Source organism: Sycon ciliatum, chromosome 6 (genome assembly GCF_964019385.1).
Source record: "Sycon ciliatum chromosome 6, ocSycCili1.1, whole genome shotgun sequence".
NCBI classification, from domain to species: domain Eukaryota; kingdom Metazoa; phylum Porifera; class Calcarea; order Leucosolenida; family Sycettidae; genus Sycon; species Sycon ciliatum.
In genome coordinates, this window is record NC_088648.1 from 12176601 (window position 1) to 12194089 (window position 17489).

The following is a 17489-nucleotide window of genomic DNA, read 5'->3' on the forward strand; positions in this document are numbered from 1 at the left end:
TGCCCTGAGCTTGATACTTGGTTTCATTCTGCAGCTCACTGGTTTGAGAATACAGTGTTTTTTTGCGGCTTCTTCAACGGATATTGTGCACCATCATCAAGGTGGTTACCTATTCGTGATGCAGCTTCAACTAAAAGTACAACAACAAAAGCAACAGCCTACATTCAACAGCCACAGCCCATGACAACCAGAACAACAACAACAATAACACCAATTCTCGTTCCTCATATACTGGCACACACAGAGACATAGACAGCAATAGCGGCAGCACACAAATTAAAGGGTAGTTGGCCGCAGCCAGATGTGACACTTGCGCAGCTAGTGGGGAAGCACTAGCCATCGGTATTCGGTATGAAAAGATAGAATCTTGCGGCCTACGTATATTGAATGCCTTGAAAAACGCGTCAACATGTTGAAGGTATGACCAGCATCAGCCAAGGACTGATGGTCAAAGCAAATACCAAAATACACTGCTATAATATTAAAACACACGATCCTTGAAGGGTGGTGGCGTTCCTACGGATGCGGAAAACTTGGCCTTTAGCCGAGTTTGACGCGAACAGTGAAATATACAAGTAATAATAAACAGAACTACAAGGACACATTATGTCACCATAATGTCGGCTGCGCAACCAGTCACTCATCTGACATAAGATTTTTTGAAGCAGCTAGTTGTCTGGAAACTGGGCATGCTTCCAGTTTGTGTCGGTACTTTCAAACTCTGGTTGCTGCAGGTGAAAAGAGATTCTCGCAAACCTATTAAAACGCACGGTTGCAGGCAGCGGTGTACAAGAATAAAAAGAAACGGAAAGGAATAACAAGGGTGCTTCAACGTTGACTGGGTTCGATCACTGAACACTAGACAAGAATGTTTGCAAAACAAAGGTAGAAAAACTGGTCAGCCTCAAATGCTACCTCAAGGACACACAGCGTATCCAAAAAGTAAAGAAAAAATGGAAAATGGTGAGCTGGAGGCGACTGTCGCCGACATCACTGAGCAGTGCAAATGGTATGGGCAGACAAAAACCAATAGGAGAAGACCTACACAGTACTGAAGGAGATGTCAAGCATGAATGCCAAACCTACAAGTGAACCTGAAGGAGAGGAGGATGTGGGTGATGCCATCTTGGCTACCCTGGCCAAAGATTTCTCTGAGCTACGGCAGCACATACCTGCACAGGAAAACCAGCAGAAGCATAACGGAGAGCCTCATCATATCGTTGGGAAACGGCAACAGCAGCGCAACATGAAGAAATAGAAAATGTGTGCTGAAGCTGCATTCTGGTTTACAAGAATGTTTGGGTCTCACTGCTAAATTACCTCGTACGCATGGCCTGTGTAATTGCTTTAGCCTTTTCTCTGCTCTTTCCGGTTGCACAGATGTTAAGCTTGTACAAGTGCTTTCACTTACTCCCACCCACTCTCACCTCTCTTTCCGGGTGTATACGGATATCATTGCTTTTTCTTCCATCTTTCACACTAGTAATGTACTGCATCCGGACTTCGCTAAAGCTTAGATAAAATATTGATACCTAAATCTATAACTTGCACTGCTTCCAGGAATACAATGCTGGTGATGCTATGCTTTACCTCCATTAGCCGTCTGTGCCATTGTGCAGATTTGTATTCAGACAAATTAGTTTCATGCTACAATGCTTTCGTTGTGCTCTGCGGTAAGCTCATGATTAATCAATGCCCTTTTCTGTGGAAGAGACAAACTGCCGGGCAGCACGATCCCCTCCTGTCATAGATCCAGAGGAGTACTGCAGGAACGTACATGGACTACGGCGAATCATAGGCTTGGTGGTAACCAGGTAGTGAGCCCGTGGGCTTTGTCCATGTACGTTCATGCAAGCATCCCAACCTGGAGAAAGAACTTCACAGGGAAATTCTTCGGTCCCAACCCCCTTTGTCCAGTTTCTGATTCGAAAGTCAGAAATAGACTTTTTTCATTTCAAGGAGGAAAGCTTCCTTCTGCCAGCGGAGAGGGCTCGACACAATAATGTGGAGCACTATTACACGTAAAACTCCATTGTGCCTTTTGTGACTATTTCACTTCTATTTTTCACTGCACAGCAGTGCAAGCTCCATCAGCAGCCTCAAACATTCGTCAGCTGAGAAAGGGCCCAACATTCCCCGAACCATCAAAATATCTACAGCAAACAAAAGGGAGATTTTCAAATTCATGCAAGAATACATTCAATTAGGGGTGAAACAATTATACCGAGTACTCGAGTACTCGCTCGGTTTTTTCAAAAATAATCGTACTCGGAATAAATCAGAGTACTCGTTCATACATGGTACATGCATTTACTACAGAAATCTGCAGTTTCAGGGCAGCAGTCGGCAGATGGTGATGTGCAGGCTGTGTGGTGAACATTTGTTCACGAGTAGAGAGAGCCCAAATGACCCACCAACCAATACACCCGAGAAAAATGACTGCTACTCCGTTCAATCAGGGTTGTATCATGTTATTTTAATGCCCTTGGTGTTCAATTTTTAGGAGATGAAAAATACTCGAATACTCGAATATTCGATCGGAGAAAATCAGAGTACTCAAACTCGGGATCTCAGTGCCAACTTTCACCCCTACATTCAATAAATTCACCCAAAATGAAATGAAATCACCTGATAGATCGTCACTGATATCTGATATCTTCATACTCCCAAGTTCATAGAGGATAAAGTCTCTCCATTTCACAAGGTACTGCACGCTGCCACCCTAAAGCAACAAAATTCACAGTGCAACGAACAGCTCAATTGTGTCGACCTCGCGACCTGATTTATTACAATAAAATAAACGTACCTTCTTTCCCACTGTCGATCCGGTAAGAAGCAGCGAAAACTTCAGGCCCCTAAGACTGCTTGAATTTTCTCCACAGCGGACTGCTGCTGAAAACATCAGCTTGGCGTAAAAACCAGGCTCATTCTGTCTATGAGATACCTAGCGTAAATGAGGGACTTCTCGTCGCCAGCCACAACAATAACAACAAAAATCACCTCCACCGAAAAAGACATGCAGATCAGAGAGCTTGTTATGTTGTGTACATGCGTGAGTTCAAAAAAATCCTTTTTCATCGAGATCACAAAAAAAACTTCACACTCGATCGCGCGAGCTCAGCACCAGCAGTGACGTTTGGGTGGAAATATTTTATTTGAAAAACTTTTGTCAGGCGCGATGTCGCTGATTGCTGGTGATGGAGACGGATGTGAGTGTCAGGAACGGGAACGCAACCGCACTACTGTACAGATCAGGAAGCGATGGAAGAGTTGAATCTGTTCAGCCTTCCATGCCGTGTACAGGGACACAAGCGTAAATATGACTACATTTCGAATGTGAACTGGCGATGGCATTGTGTGGCGACGAACACAACTGCAACTGTTCAAATTTCAGCATTTCGAACATTATGCTTCCCATGATAAATCACCGAATGGCTCACATGACGGAGTTGGACATTACCAGGCTAGGATAATCATTTGCTGTATTTATGGATAGTCCTTGAGTTTTCAGATGAAGTGCTTTATCTTCTACCTGTAGTTCCTTTAGTGTGGCACAATGTCCATGGCTGCTTTCTTGTCTTCATAACAGACTGGTATAATCAGCATGATTCTGCTTTTTTTGAGAAGAAATAAAACTTTCCTTTCAGAAAGGAAGCCCAGAAACGTCAACCCCCATGGACTGTGCTTTATGACTCTCGTCCATCGACGTTAACCGTCGCAATAACTGCTGCGTGTATGTTGTACTGTGCGAACCGTACAAGAGTTTACAGCTCACCCACGCCTTCCCAACAGGCTCCTATATCCCGTACCGTTACATTGAATATGAATTAGGCTAGCACAGTTATCCTTCGTTCTTTTGATGGCGGCAGGTAGCATGGAACTTGACGTGTTCTTGGGATCCTCGTGCAACACTTGCTGTTCCCGGATGCCATATTATTGGGTGCATCGAGGTTGCTTCTATGCTCACTGTTGTTTAGTAAGACAATTTTTTATAACTATTTCACCGAAGAATAAGACGAGAGTATTTTGGGTTGGTTTGGACGCCTGGCTTCTCTTCACATAATATACAGTCATGTACTTCCACTAACCCTACAGGTGCACATGACTCATGAGCCGCTGAAGACAGTGACGGTACTGATCATTTCCCGTATGTCACGTGATTGTCGCCTTGGAGTGGACCAATGGCAGATCAAACAGCGCGGGCTGGAAAGCGCGGTCCTGCCTGCTCAAAGTAATGATGGAACTGGATCCACTGCCCGGCGTCAAGTGACGACGGGCAGGAACGAATTCTACTGCCCGTCGTCAAGTGAAGACGGGCAGGAACGGATTCCACTGCCCATCGTCACTTGACGACGGGCAGTAGCCACTGGACTGACTAGACTCTCTACTTCATGGTCTTTCATTGGTTACTTGCCGCATGTTTCATAAAATACAAGGCACCGGATTGCGCAGAAAGAGTGAACCAACAAGATGAAGAAAAAAAAGCTGACTAATAAATAACTAAAGCTGAAGAACGACTGTTTGCAACCACAACTGTCATCATGGCGCTCCAACATTTGATCTGGAACTGGCAGAAAGAAGCCCCTTTACTGAACGATATTGGCGATGTGAACGAGCTCCTCTAAAAAGTTGAGGAAGAGCCTGAAACTTTCATTGCGGAGTCCCTCGCGAAGAAGATCTTGGACGAGCCAGATGAGCCTCAACCGAAGCGCGCAATGCTCAGCAACCTGCAGGAGTTGCGCAATTTGCCGAGGTTTCCGATCAAGCCCTGCCGGGCCTCGGAAAAATCCGTAGGAGCAGAACAGTCAGAATGCCGGATGCCAAGTCGACAATGTCAATGGCCACCACGAGAAAGAAAGCACTATGGACTATACTGCTACTGTCACTGACTGTACCAGAAAACAATCACAAAACACAATGCAGGCGTGTACATGTACATGTATGTCATGATCTCTTTATTTGGCTTGGGTGCACACGGGAAACACGTTCCAGTCACTCATACTCGGCCAGTACCGCTGTTCATCCAGCCCTTGCCGCTATCGCGGCGCCCGCTGGATTCCGCGGTACTACCCTCGTACTCGTGCAGGAACCTGTACGTACATGTACATCAAGGGCGTCGGAACCGCACCGGCCAGGGCGGCCATGGCCGCCCCACTTTTTCGGCCATTTTTTTTTTTTTTAGCACACTGCAACAAAGCGCGATGATCTCAGCGCAAACGTGGCAAATCCTTGTCCCCGATCGTGGTTTGTTGCAGAATCAAAAGTCCATGTACACTGAAATGGCACCAAATGCCTGGGAATGCTTGCAATTGGCTTCAATTTTTTGAATTTTTTTTCCCGGGGGAGGGTAATGTTTGTCCCCGATCGTAGCATCTTCTTGTTTTTTTTTGCAGAATCAAAAAGTCTTTCATTGTAGTTACCGTACACTGAAATGGCACCAAGTGCCCAGAAATGCTTGCAATTGGCTTTAGTTTTTGGAATATTTTCAGGGGGAGCCCACCTCCAAAGTTGGTGCGACGCGCCTGTACATGCCGTGCACCGTTCATTCATGCTGACAAAAAAAGTACATTACAGACGGTGTAGGGTGCCCGCAGTGTAGCATGGGTGCACTTGCCCCGTCTCACTCGCGGCTCGGATTTTTGTGCAAGTCATCTATTGTGTTGAGAAACACAACCTGAACTAAACCAGGAAGTATTAGTTTCGCGGCTTACGAGAAAGAAAAAGAGAGGGAGAATGAACTCTGAACCTTGACCTCGCCCAGCCACGGGATGCACGAAGCTAGCACTAGGCATTTCCCAAATCGGCCCGATTTTTCGCCTAATCGGTTTTCGTCGTTTTCGATCGGCTAAGAGAATGTCCAAATTCGACCATAATTATTATGAGCCCAAATTCAGAATTCGGCTGACAGCAGTAAGTGAAGTCACCGCTCGCAGTATACCAAGAATGATACAGGCATGCACTGCAACATCGATTTTCGTCGAATTCAGTAAACTTGTAAATTCGGCGCAATTATCGGCGATTTGTTCACAGCCATTGATTTCGGCGTGTTTTCCTGCTGGCTGATTTCGGAAATGGCTGAAGTCGCAGTCACCTGGCGCAGTATAATTTTTACAGAAATTGTATTTGCATTCTATAGAGGCACCAAAACATCATTTTTCAGCGAATTCAGTGCGAAAGTTGCATATCCGGCGAAAAGATCGGTGATCTCTTCAAAACCACTGTTCTCGACGAACTAATTACTTTTCGGCCGGCCGATTTGGGAAATGCCTAGCTAGCACCCATCCTGATATGATTCTTGGATCAAGAACAAGACGGATAATCTACAACAATAATTGTTCACACGAACTGGCACGAACATAAAACGTGAAGAAGCCGAAAAACAAACAGTTGCTCAACAATGGCGATACGCATTTCGTCGCCTAGTTATCGGCGATTTGTTCACAGCCATTGATTTCGGCGTGTTTTCCTGCTGGCTGATTTCGGAAATGGCTGAAGTCGCAGTCACCTGGCGCAGTATAATTTTTACAGAAATTGTATTTGCATTCTATAGAGGCACCAAAACATCATTTTTCAGCGAATTCAGTGCGAAAGTTGCATATCCGGCGAAAAGATCGGTGATCTCTTCAAAACCACTGTTCTCGACGAACTAATTACTTTTCGGCCGGCCGATTTGGGAAATGCCTAGCTAGCACCCATCCTGATATGATTCTTGGATCAAGAACAAGACGGATAATCTACAACAATAATTGTTCACACGAACTGGCACGAACATAAAACGTGAAGAAGCCGAAAAACAAACAGTTGCTCAACAATGGCGATACGCATTTCGTCGCCGACAGTCCCGCTACTAGCGCGCACTTGCATGCTGGGGAAACACACGCTCTATTAGGAATTCTCAAAACGTACCTGTGCATGATTGTGTTGGGCAATCCTCACGACCGGCCGTAGCAGTGTGTTGACTTTGGACTAACGAATGATAAGCGACGGAGCGGCAGGCGATACTGAATTTACCGTCAAGCTGGACGAGTGATATCGTACCAGAGGGCTGTAGTGAATAGCTAGAGCGTGTTCTTGGAACCCTGGGAAGACAACATCAAAATGAAGGAGAAAGTGTAACCGTCCAACCAGAGCGATTCAGGATCAAGAGTAGAACGACTTTATTACACCATCAACGGGGTTATATGGGACAGAAGTGTAATCCAAGGTGAACATGCAACACAGGTGTGATGTAACACAACGTAAGTGGGAACGTGTAGTAGGATGCACAGTGTGAGTGTGTGAATCTGTTACACCACCCCCCTCGTCAGCAAAGGTGAGCCGGGCTAAACACGAGTAGGTAAGCATTATAATACCAGTAAATCAATATTATTGGTTCGAAAATAATTGCTAACACAAGAGGCAATTCAAGGTATGGTAGGAAGTAAAACTCAACGCAGGAAAGGCGGCTATTGACGACGCTTCGTTTTCAAGTAACTCTGCAGCGGAATAATTTCCTTGTTAGACTCGTCCAATAAATGTTCGATAGGCTCCCAGGTGTTCTCACTGTAGCCACGCCATTGAACTAGATACTCCATGCGGCCCCTCCGTTTCCGTTCATCGACGACCGCGTCTACAATATAACGCGTGTTGCCGTCCAGATCCGTTATTGGTGGCGGAGGCGGCTGTTGCCGTCCTGGTATAGAGTTCTCCTCATACCGCCTCAGAGCTGACACATTAAACACCGGATGACAACGCATATTGGCAGGAAGTAGCAACCGGAAGGCATTGGCACCAACCTTCTCAGTTACAGGAAATGGGCCATACCATTTGGAACGCAGCTTAGGGGACGGCTGATTCCGCGCCTCGGGAGTAATGAGGAAATCCCTATAGACCAGAACACGGTCACCAACCTTTATAGTACTGGGGGCACGAGTGTTGTCCGCATACAAGGCCTGCCGCGCCTGAGCCGCTACAATAGCATCCTTAGCAACGCGTAACGCATCCTGTTGCTCCTTCACCCAATCAGAGTGTCCGACTCCCATACGATCACCCAGCAAATCCGCTGGGGCTCGGGGGTGAAACCCAAAATTCAAATAAAATGGGGTATGCGATGTAGAGGAATGGTGGGCACTATTGATGGAGAACTCGCAAAGAGGCAATAGCTTATCCCAATTGTCATGCTTATGGTTAATGAATGCACGGAGGATGTCTTCAACCAGCCTATTCACCCTCTCCGTTAATCCATCTGTTTGGGGATGGTTTGCCGTGCTGAAACAAAGCTTGGTTCCCAGAAGTTGAAACACCTCCCTAAAAAAGGCAGCAGTGAACCGAGGATCTCTATCTGAGACAATGGATGAACTCAAACCATGCAACCGAAAAACGTTAGCTATGTACAATTCAGCACTGCCCTTGGCATCAATGGATGTGGTAGTCGGTACCAAATGAACGCATTTAGTCAGGCGGTCCACAAAGGTATAAATAGCATCATGTCCAGCAGCTGTCCTAGGAAGACCCGTAATAAAATCCATGGCGATATCCTCCCACGGGCCTTTGGGTATTGGTAATGACTGCAGCAGGCCCGTGCGCAGCCTCCCCGGTTTAGTTCGCTGGCAAATATCGCAAGACTTCACGAAACGTTTGACATCGAGTCCCATTTTCGGCCAATAGAAAAATTTTGCCAAGCGTGAATACGTGCGGTCACGCCCTGGGTGACCTGCCGTCACGCAGTCATGGTTCTCCTGTACCAATTTCAGCCGTAGGGTACACCTCGGTATGCATAAACGGTTGCTAGGAGACGCCTTCAAGTAGAGGAACCCGGAGTCGTTGTCGATGAAGTACTGACTGTGCACATTGTCACTGTCGGGGCGCTTCATTCGTTCCATAACTACACTCAGCTCAGGGTCCACGGCATAACTGTCCAGTATCATGTTGGCTATATCGTCATTGACCTCCAAGGTATATTCTATAGCGTTTAGTCGAGCTTCAGGCGGAACCACATGATCTTCGTCCCTTAAGTCCGGGCGGCGTGACAACGGATCCGCCACATTCTCCTTGCCAGGTTTATGGTGAATAGTGTAATCAAAGTCCGCAAGAAATTCAACCCAACGGGACTCCCTTTTCGTGAGATTTGATTTTGTCAGTAAGTAGACTGCTGCTCGGTTGTCTGTGAAAACGTCAAAGTGTTCAAACAAATAAATGCGCCACATCCGGAGGGCGGACACAACTGCTAACGTTTCTCGTTCCGACGCTGTGTAGTTCCGCTCCGCCGAGGAAAGCTTTCGACTGCCGTACGCCACTGGCAACCAACAACCAGGTTCCCCCTCCTGCGAGAGCACCCCCGCGATTGCAAAATCGCTAGCATCAGTTTCAACTCGGAAAGGTTTTGATACGTCTGGAAGTCTCAAAATAGGGGGATTTAGCAGTGCCCTTCGCAACTCCTCGAATGCTGCCTGGGCCTCACCAGTCCATGAGAACCTGGTGTATTTACCCGTTAGCTCCTCCAAGGGCTTGGAAATATATGAATAGTGTCTAATAAAGCGACGGAAGTAATTGGTAAACCCGAGAAATTGTCTCACGTCTTTCACCGTACATGGGGTGGGCCAATCACGAACTGCAGCCAACTTCTCCGGATCAGGGCTAATCGAGGAACCGGTCAAACGGTGACCCAAGAATAGAATTTCTTCCACCGCAAACTCGCATTTCGGTAACTTGCAGAATAGTTGGTTAGCGCGGAGGGTAGTCAGAACGGTTCGAATGTGCTCAACGTGCTCTTCCAGGGTTTTGCTAAAAATCAGAATGTCATCCAGGAACACTACCACGAATTGGCGCAAGTACGGCTGCAGAATGGAGTTCATCAGTGATTGGAAGGTTGCCGGGGCATTAGTCAGACCAAACCCCATGACCCTGAACTGGTAGTGGCCAAACGGGGTGTTAATTGCCGTTTTCGGCACATCCTCCTGTTGTATCCTGATTTGGTTGTATCCTGCGCGAAGATCAAGCTTCGAGAAATATGCACTGCCCTGCACTGTGTCGAATAGGTCCTCAATGTTAGGGAGGCAGGCCTTATTCTTAATTGTTATTCTATTAAGTTCCCTCCAGTCACACACCATGCGAAGAGATCCATCTGATTTCTTCACAAAGAACACAGGAGCCCCATAGGGCGACTTACTCGGCTCTAAGAAGCCTCTCCGGAGCAGCTCCTCAATCTGCTTCTGGAGCTCGTCTAGCTCCGGCTTTGGAAGGCGGTATGCCGGTCGTGATGGTGGCGCTGTCCCTTCCGCCACCTTTATTTCATGGTCGACCGTTCGCTCTGGCGGTAGTTGGTCAGGGAGCTCGTCCGGAAATAGGTCGTCGAACTCACGTAGCAGAGCGTTCAGCTCACTTCCGAAGTGAGTTCCTTCCTTGTCACGGATAGGTGGTGGATCTTGGCCCGGCGCATCATCCTCCATAGAGACCCAGGCTATATACGCTTCGTCTCCTGAACGAATAGCGGCATTCGCTTGTGCTGCAGAGATGAAGTGGGATTCTGCGAACTCGGCGTCCTCGCCAGCTTCGTGGCCTCGAGCCACGAAGGTGTCCTCCTGGATCTGCACCTTTTTTCTCCGGAAGTCGATCGTTGGGTTGTGGCGAGACAGCCACGGCATTCCCAAGATGGCGTCGTAGCGCGCCAGTGGCAGCACGGTGAAGGTCTGGGTTTCGCTGAAGTCAGCTACCACCACTTTTACTGGCCCGGCAGTTTCCAAAGGCTGTGTACGAGACGAGCCATCTGCTAATGTGACCTTCAGCTCCTTGGTCGCCGTGTCAGTCTTCAGGTTATGTCTCCTGACGAACTCCGACGACAAAAAATCGTGGGTAGAGCCAGAGTCTATTAGCATGGTAGCCTTCCTCCCATTCACCTTCCCAGTGACACATAGCAGATCGTGCTCTGCGCTCATCGCCACGCTGCTGATGTGCGCCTTAGGCGTAGCGTCAGAACTCTCCACTGCAGGATCGCTTGCGCTGTCTCCTTCCTCAACACTCAGGCCCTCGAACCTATTGAACACAATGAGTGGTGTGGGTGCCTGAGTATCCACCGCCAGTGAGCGCACTCCCTTCTTCACTGGCTGGAAGCGTTTGGGGAATTCACGATGACTGGACAGTTTCTGGCAATATGTCCAGGCTTCCTGCATGAGTAACATATGGGCTCACTCGTACGGTTAGATTGCTGCTGCTGACGTCCCCATGGACTGACAGGTTGCCTCGGTGTACTGGCCTGAGCGTGAGGTGCCGGACCCGGGTGCCTCGACCGACGAATGCCTGTGCCTGTGGTGGTCTGTTCCCTCCATACTCCTGATGCCTGCATGGCTGCCATGCGTGCGGCACGAATGGCCTGGCCTAGTGTTGTCGGGTGCTCCCGAAGAGCCGAGTGACCGATTGCTGCATGCAGGCCCCTCACGAACAGCACCGCCTTCGAATGGTCATTCAGGTCGTTCACCTGAAGGCAGAGGTTAGTGAATTCCTGTACGTATGCGTCCAGGCTGCCGCGCTGCACCAGTCCAAACAGCTTGAGGCGCGCTTCCTCCTGTTCATGGACTGGGCCATACACGTCGCCGAGTGACTGTTTTAGCGTCGGCCAGTCGTGGATGCAGGCGCCGGAATCCAATACCGACATCAGCCAAAGCCTGGCGTTGCCTTGTAGGTAGCTGGCAGCGAATCGCACCTGCTCCTGGTCGTCGTTGACGCGCTGTGACACCATGGCGAGCTCGATAGCGAAGACCCACTCCCTGAAGTCCGCAGGGTTGCCCGAAAACACCGGAGGCCTATTGACTGTCCCATCAAATTTCCTGTCGAGCAGTCGTTGGTCCGTGGGCCGTTGAGGTCCTTGAGGTATATCCGTCGTTGCGGCAGTTTGTACCCGTCGACGCGCTCCGTCCTTGTAGCGGTCATACCGAGCTAACAGAAGGGTGGCCACGCATACCAGCAAACAAAAAATCTCGACAACCATCCTTTGCTACCAGTGTAACCGTCCAACCAGAGCGATTCAGGATCAAGAGTAGAACGACTTTATTACACCATCAACGGGGTTATATGGGACAGAAGTGTAATCCAAGGTGAACATGCAACACAGGTGTGATGTAACACAACGTAAGTGGGAACGTGTAGTAGGATGCACAGTGTGAGTGTGTGAATCTGTTACAGAAAGAACATGGTGGATTCGTTACCAGCCGTGAGCACTGTGCGAAGACAAAACCACCATATCGATCACTGATGGCAATGATAGCAACTTACTTTGTCTCCGACCGGATTTCATGAAGGCTTGATCTGAGAGAAAGTAAAGATGACCGTTTCGTGCAAACCCTATCCTTTCTGGCTTCCTTTTTAGCCTGCCGTTGCACCGCCGTTTGAGAAACTTAGCGAGCGAGTTTCCTTCGCCGACCCGCTACGCTGCGTTGACGACTCGACTCCACAATACCTCTTCTGAAGCTTGACTGGGACGCCGGGTTACTGCTACATGGTCGTTGTACGTCACTGTGCTGCGGGCAGTGCTGCACACACTTGCACAAACCTGAAATGCTCGTCGCCACAAAATGGAATACAACCGGAGGGGACGTTACTAAAGACGTTTACGGCGTCGCGTGTTCCTGAATATTGCTCAGCCGTACACGCATTGAAACTACATGACCTTGTACACTTCTATTCAAAACACACTGCCTTGCCATTGGCCTTCGAAACCAGTAAGAGAAAACACGTGTAGTGTGGTTGGAGGACGGGAGGAAGAAAAACACAGCCGTCCCAACAAGAAGATGTAAACAAATGACTGGAAGAACGGAACAACAGCAACGCTGGCCCTGCAAGCAGCTGAATGCTCTCTTCTGAGAAAGCCGCTGAACCGGCCAATCATCGAAGAGGTCACACATCACGCCATGTCTGGAGCAATTTGGATAGCCGGGAGAGTGACCGCTTCCGATTCCGTGAAGTCAGCTGCTTCCGAAAACTACGAGCCCGCTGCACTTTCCCGCGCGCATGAAGCGGCTGCCGGCCGGCCGGCCATGACTCCATGAGCTTTGCGGCGGCGAGACGACTGATGAGCTTGAGGCCATGGCATAGCATGTCTAGTAGTAGTAGAGGGATGAGCTTGAGCCGAGGCCATCGCATGTCTAGTAGTAGAGTGATGAGCCTGAGTGAGGCCATGGTATGTCTATTACCATTGCATTGTCCACCATGGTCCACGTGCTCAGCATTATTTTTGCTCCCAGACATAGCTTGGGGTGAATACAGTACAGTAGATCTACCGATACCGGTCCTGGCGGACTACCATGTTTGTAGTGCACTGGGCAGCGAAAGAACTGCTGCCGTACTTCTGCTGTTGGCACATGCACGAGCAGTCTACGGTGACTGTCTGTGCTGGGAAAGCAAGTTCACACGTCCGCGTTACCACCTGCTAAAATCATAAATGCCCGTATTGTTGTGTTTAGACACACAAAGTGCAGTCATGTTTCAATTATTTACTTATGCTGGTATATCTACTTGTAGTGGTATTTGCAGTAGATCTACAGTACAGCACTGTACTGTACAGCACTGTACTGTAGACATACTGTAGTATCCCTGCCCGACCAATACGGAAGCAGTACGGAACTAATACGGAGCTTTGCCTGATGTATATTATTTTAGTGTATCTCCGTATGTAAGCGTACGGCGTCTGCTGCATAAAAGCGGCTGCGCATTTCTGTTTTGATGAAGAGAAGATTAGATTAGATTGGATAGCAATGAAAGCTAACTCGAAGAATAAGGATTCAACCTCTAGGTGAGCACCGGAGAGAAAGTTATTTATTTTGCCGCTTCTTCTTTCACTAACGATTATATCTCAGGTGTGTACCTGAAAGTAGAATAAAAGAGTAATTCTTGTTGATTTCACCGCGCCTACCACTCGGCTACCCATTACATTGGTGGCAGCGGTGTAGTTTAAAATAAAACGACGTGATTCGACCCCAGACCCCCATGGCTCAACCCGCTGCAGCTCCCTGCGACGAATCAAGATGAGAATCATTTTTCTTGCCTTCCTGGGCCTGGCCCTGCTTATTAGCTTGCAGCACAGTCAGGGTGCTAGCGTGGATCACCCTTCTCTACGCATGGCATCCACTGGAGACTCCAATGGAGACTCCAATGGCGATTCCAAGCGACCCGCTACCTACATGTATACTACCGGTGGTGATGGCGAAGCTGATGAAGACGACGACAGGCAGGCTGCTGACCAAGACAAGGAGTGTATTCCCCAAGCCCAGCAGCGTTTGATTTTCGCTGGCACGCAGTTGGCAGACGGCCGAACCCTGAGTGACTACAACGTTCAGCAGGAGTCCACTATTCACTTGGTACTTCGTCTCCGTGGTGGGATGCAGATTTTCGTCAACACTCTTCCTGGCTAGACCATCACTCTTTACGTCGCGCAAAGCGATGTTCTCGACAATGTGAAGACCATGATTCAAGACGAGGAGGGAGGTTCTTTGTCTGACGCCGAGCTAGCCGCTCTGAGTGACCATGGTGACCGGCTCAACCAAGATGAAGATAAAACCTGGCTCGCCCTCCGCCATAGCTCCAGCCGCCGCCGTGGTTACTAACGCTGATTCCAGGTATGGCATTTTCTTTCCTGTCTTCCTTCAGTCTCCCTGTTCTCTTCAGTCTTCCTTTATGCGAGTGTGTGAATCCAGTTTAGTTTGGTAGGCGTCTGATCATGGTGAGCCACGGCTTACCCAGCTAACGTGGGACAATGTGTGTGACAACTCCCCTTATAGTTATAGTGTATTCAGTTCGGTTTTTGAACTGCGATGTTCCTGGCGGGTTGTGCCAGCGTTGTGCAGCAAGAGTGCTGTGGATTTTCAGGTCCTATTTGGAGGACAGTTCTTTCCCCTTTTGACCCCGTGACATCGTGTGAACCTGGTGTGCTTCTACTTTATGATTTGTTATCAGTTCATTTATTCTGTCTACTCTAAACGTTATCATTTCCGATATAATTTGCCATCTTCCGGTTGACGCTGTGTTCGTAACTCTTCACTAATTTTTTGAAAATCACGAGGGCGTGATTATCTGTAGGAAGGGAGGGTGTAGTATCCCTGCCCGACCAATACGGAAGCAGTACGGAACTAATACGGAGCTTTGCCTGATGTATATTTAGTGTATCTCCGTATGTAAGCGTACGGCGTCTGCTGCATAAAAGCGGCTGCGCATTTCTGTTTTGATGAAGAGAAGATTAGATTAGATTGGATAGCAATGAAAGCTAACTCGAAGAATAAGGATTCAACCTCTAGGTGAGCACCGGAGAGAAAGTTATTTATTTTGCCGCTTCTTCTTTCACTAACGATTATATCTCAGGTGTGTACCTGAAAGTAGAATAAAAGAGTAATTCTTGTTGATTTCACCGCGCCTACCACTCGGCTACCCATTACAATACCACATTACCAGTCAGTACTGCAGTAGAACACAAACCAAGGCCAGAGTTACCGCGAAGCTGACCGTAGTGTCGCTTCTGGAACAGCTCCAGCAAGGTTATCGCCAGCGAGGTGACCGACCCAGCGAGTTTGGCGCATGCCTATCGACGACCCGTTTCATTCGAGGGAATCGTTCGTTGAGAGCAGGCAACGAGTTCTCTTTGCAGCAGAGACTGCAACACACCAGCAAGGGTGGTATGCAGGGGCCTCGTTGGATGATGCAGGATCATGCAGCACATCCGAAATGTAAATCTGAACCCAAGCTACCGCTACTTATCATACCCGAGCGTGCAAGGCATTGCCAAATTGCCAATCTCTACATACCGGTAGATGATAGGCATACCATATACAGTGTAGAGGGGACGGCTCGATACGCTTTGACAGCCAAATTTGTATAGACCCAAACCGATCATCAGCGTTGATTTTTCACTCGAAATATGTTTGTGGAAGGAAACTGGCATGTTGAAGTTTGCTCTAGGGCCAGAGTCAATCGAACTGAGCCACTCCTTTGTGTTGACCCATTGCCTCCAAGTTGCCCACTTTTTCGCTTCAAAAAAGTTCAAATCAGAGGTGGCTCCAAACCGGACACGTTTTAGAGTGCACGTCAAATTCACTCTGGGTCTGAAATTAGGTAATTGCTATCGCTCCACGACGGCCAGTACAGAGAAACAATAAGTTCTGTCCCTCCAGGAAATCGCGATTCCACGGATGCAACAAATTTCGCGATTTTGGCCCAAACCCGCGATTTTCAGCAAAATCCGCGATTTCCCACGTTTTTTGTTGTTTTCTGCACTATATCTCCCATTTTTAGGCACTTTTCACGCAGTTCTGTCCATGATCCTGTACGGCTGTAGGTTATTTGCACAGTACGACTCCCGAGTAGATATACGATGCAACAAATTTCATGATTTGGCCCAAATCCGCAATTTTCTGCAAATGATTCCGCGAATTCCTGGCAAGTTCTGCATCATTCCGCACTTTTCGTCGCATTTTTTGTTACTTTCTGCCGCAATTTCTTGCGCAAGTTTTCGAGAGTTTTTTCCGCAAATTCCCGCAGGGACAGAATAAGCCTCGTGTGTGCTTCCATTAGTTTTGATTGGTATGCGGTGCTTTATTGGCGAGAGGCGAGCCGCTGTTTACCTGCGACAAGAAGTTGATTTTTCGAAAGTCGTAAACTCAAGTCGCAGTGCGAAGCAACACGTCAAAAACTCACCTGCTTAAAGGGGAAGTTAAGGCAAAAATTAAAATTTCACCAGTTGTAGTCTTCGGGGTGCTGAGTCTAATGGTCTTGGTCCGAGGAAGCTGAGACGCTCCCTTCCTACTTGAATCCCAATCGAACTCGCGCACTTCCACCGAAACTGGGTGACTGCGCCCTACTAGATGGGGATTTGTATGCAAAATGTCACTAAAAGCGCCATTTCGTTCTTATAAAAGCACGGATGACCGCGATTGGCCCATATGTTGTAGTCTTTTGGACGCTGAGTCGACTGGTTTTGGTCCGAAAAGGCTGCGATGCAGCGTTCCTCCTTTATTCCCAATCGAACATGGTTGAACAAGCGGTCACGTGGTCCTGGGTGCCCAAATCACCTGGTCACCACGCCAGCAGGTGACAACTTTCACACTAAGGTTCAACTCGAGTTCAACTCGAGTGACAGGACTGCACCCAAAAAAGGTCAAACAGGCTAGTAAGTTGTACCCTGCAGGCACGGTGACCAGGTGACTGGTGTACGCAGGAGCACGTGACCGCTTCTTCAACCATGTTCGATTGGGAATAAAGGAGGAACGCTGCATCGCAGCCTTTTCGGACCAAAACCAGTCGACTCAGCGTCCAAAAGACTACAACATATGGGCCAATCGCGGTCATCCGTGCTTTTATAAGAACGAAATGGCGCTTTTAGTGACATTTTGCATACAAATCCCCATCTAGTAGGGCGCAGTCACCCAGTTTCGGTGGAAGTGCGCGAGTTCGATTGGGATTCAAGTAGGAAGGGAGCGTCTCAGCTTCCTCGGACCACGACCATTCGACTCAGCACCCCGAAGACTACAACT

General features: G+C 48.3%; 1 long non-coding RNA gene across 1 annotated transcript; it reads right to left on the reverse strand.

Moving 5' to 3' along the window:
• Positions 1 to 276: 276 nt before the first annotated feature.
• LOC135819392 (uncharacterized) lies at positions 277 to 3019 on the reverse strand. The gene is made up of 2 exons (XR_010553907.1): positions 2807 to 3019; positions 277 to 1172 (listed from the first exon to the last, which is right to left on the reverse strand). It is a non-coding gene; the product is annotated as an uncharacterized LOC135819392 (long non-coding RNA).
• Between the last annotated feature and the right edge of the window lie 14470 nt (positions 3020 to 17489).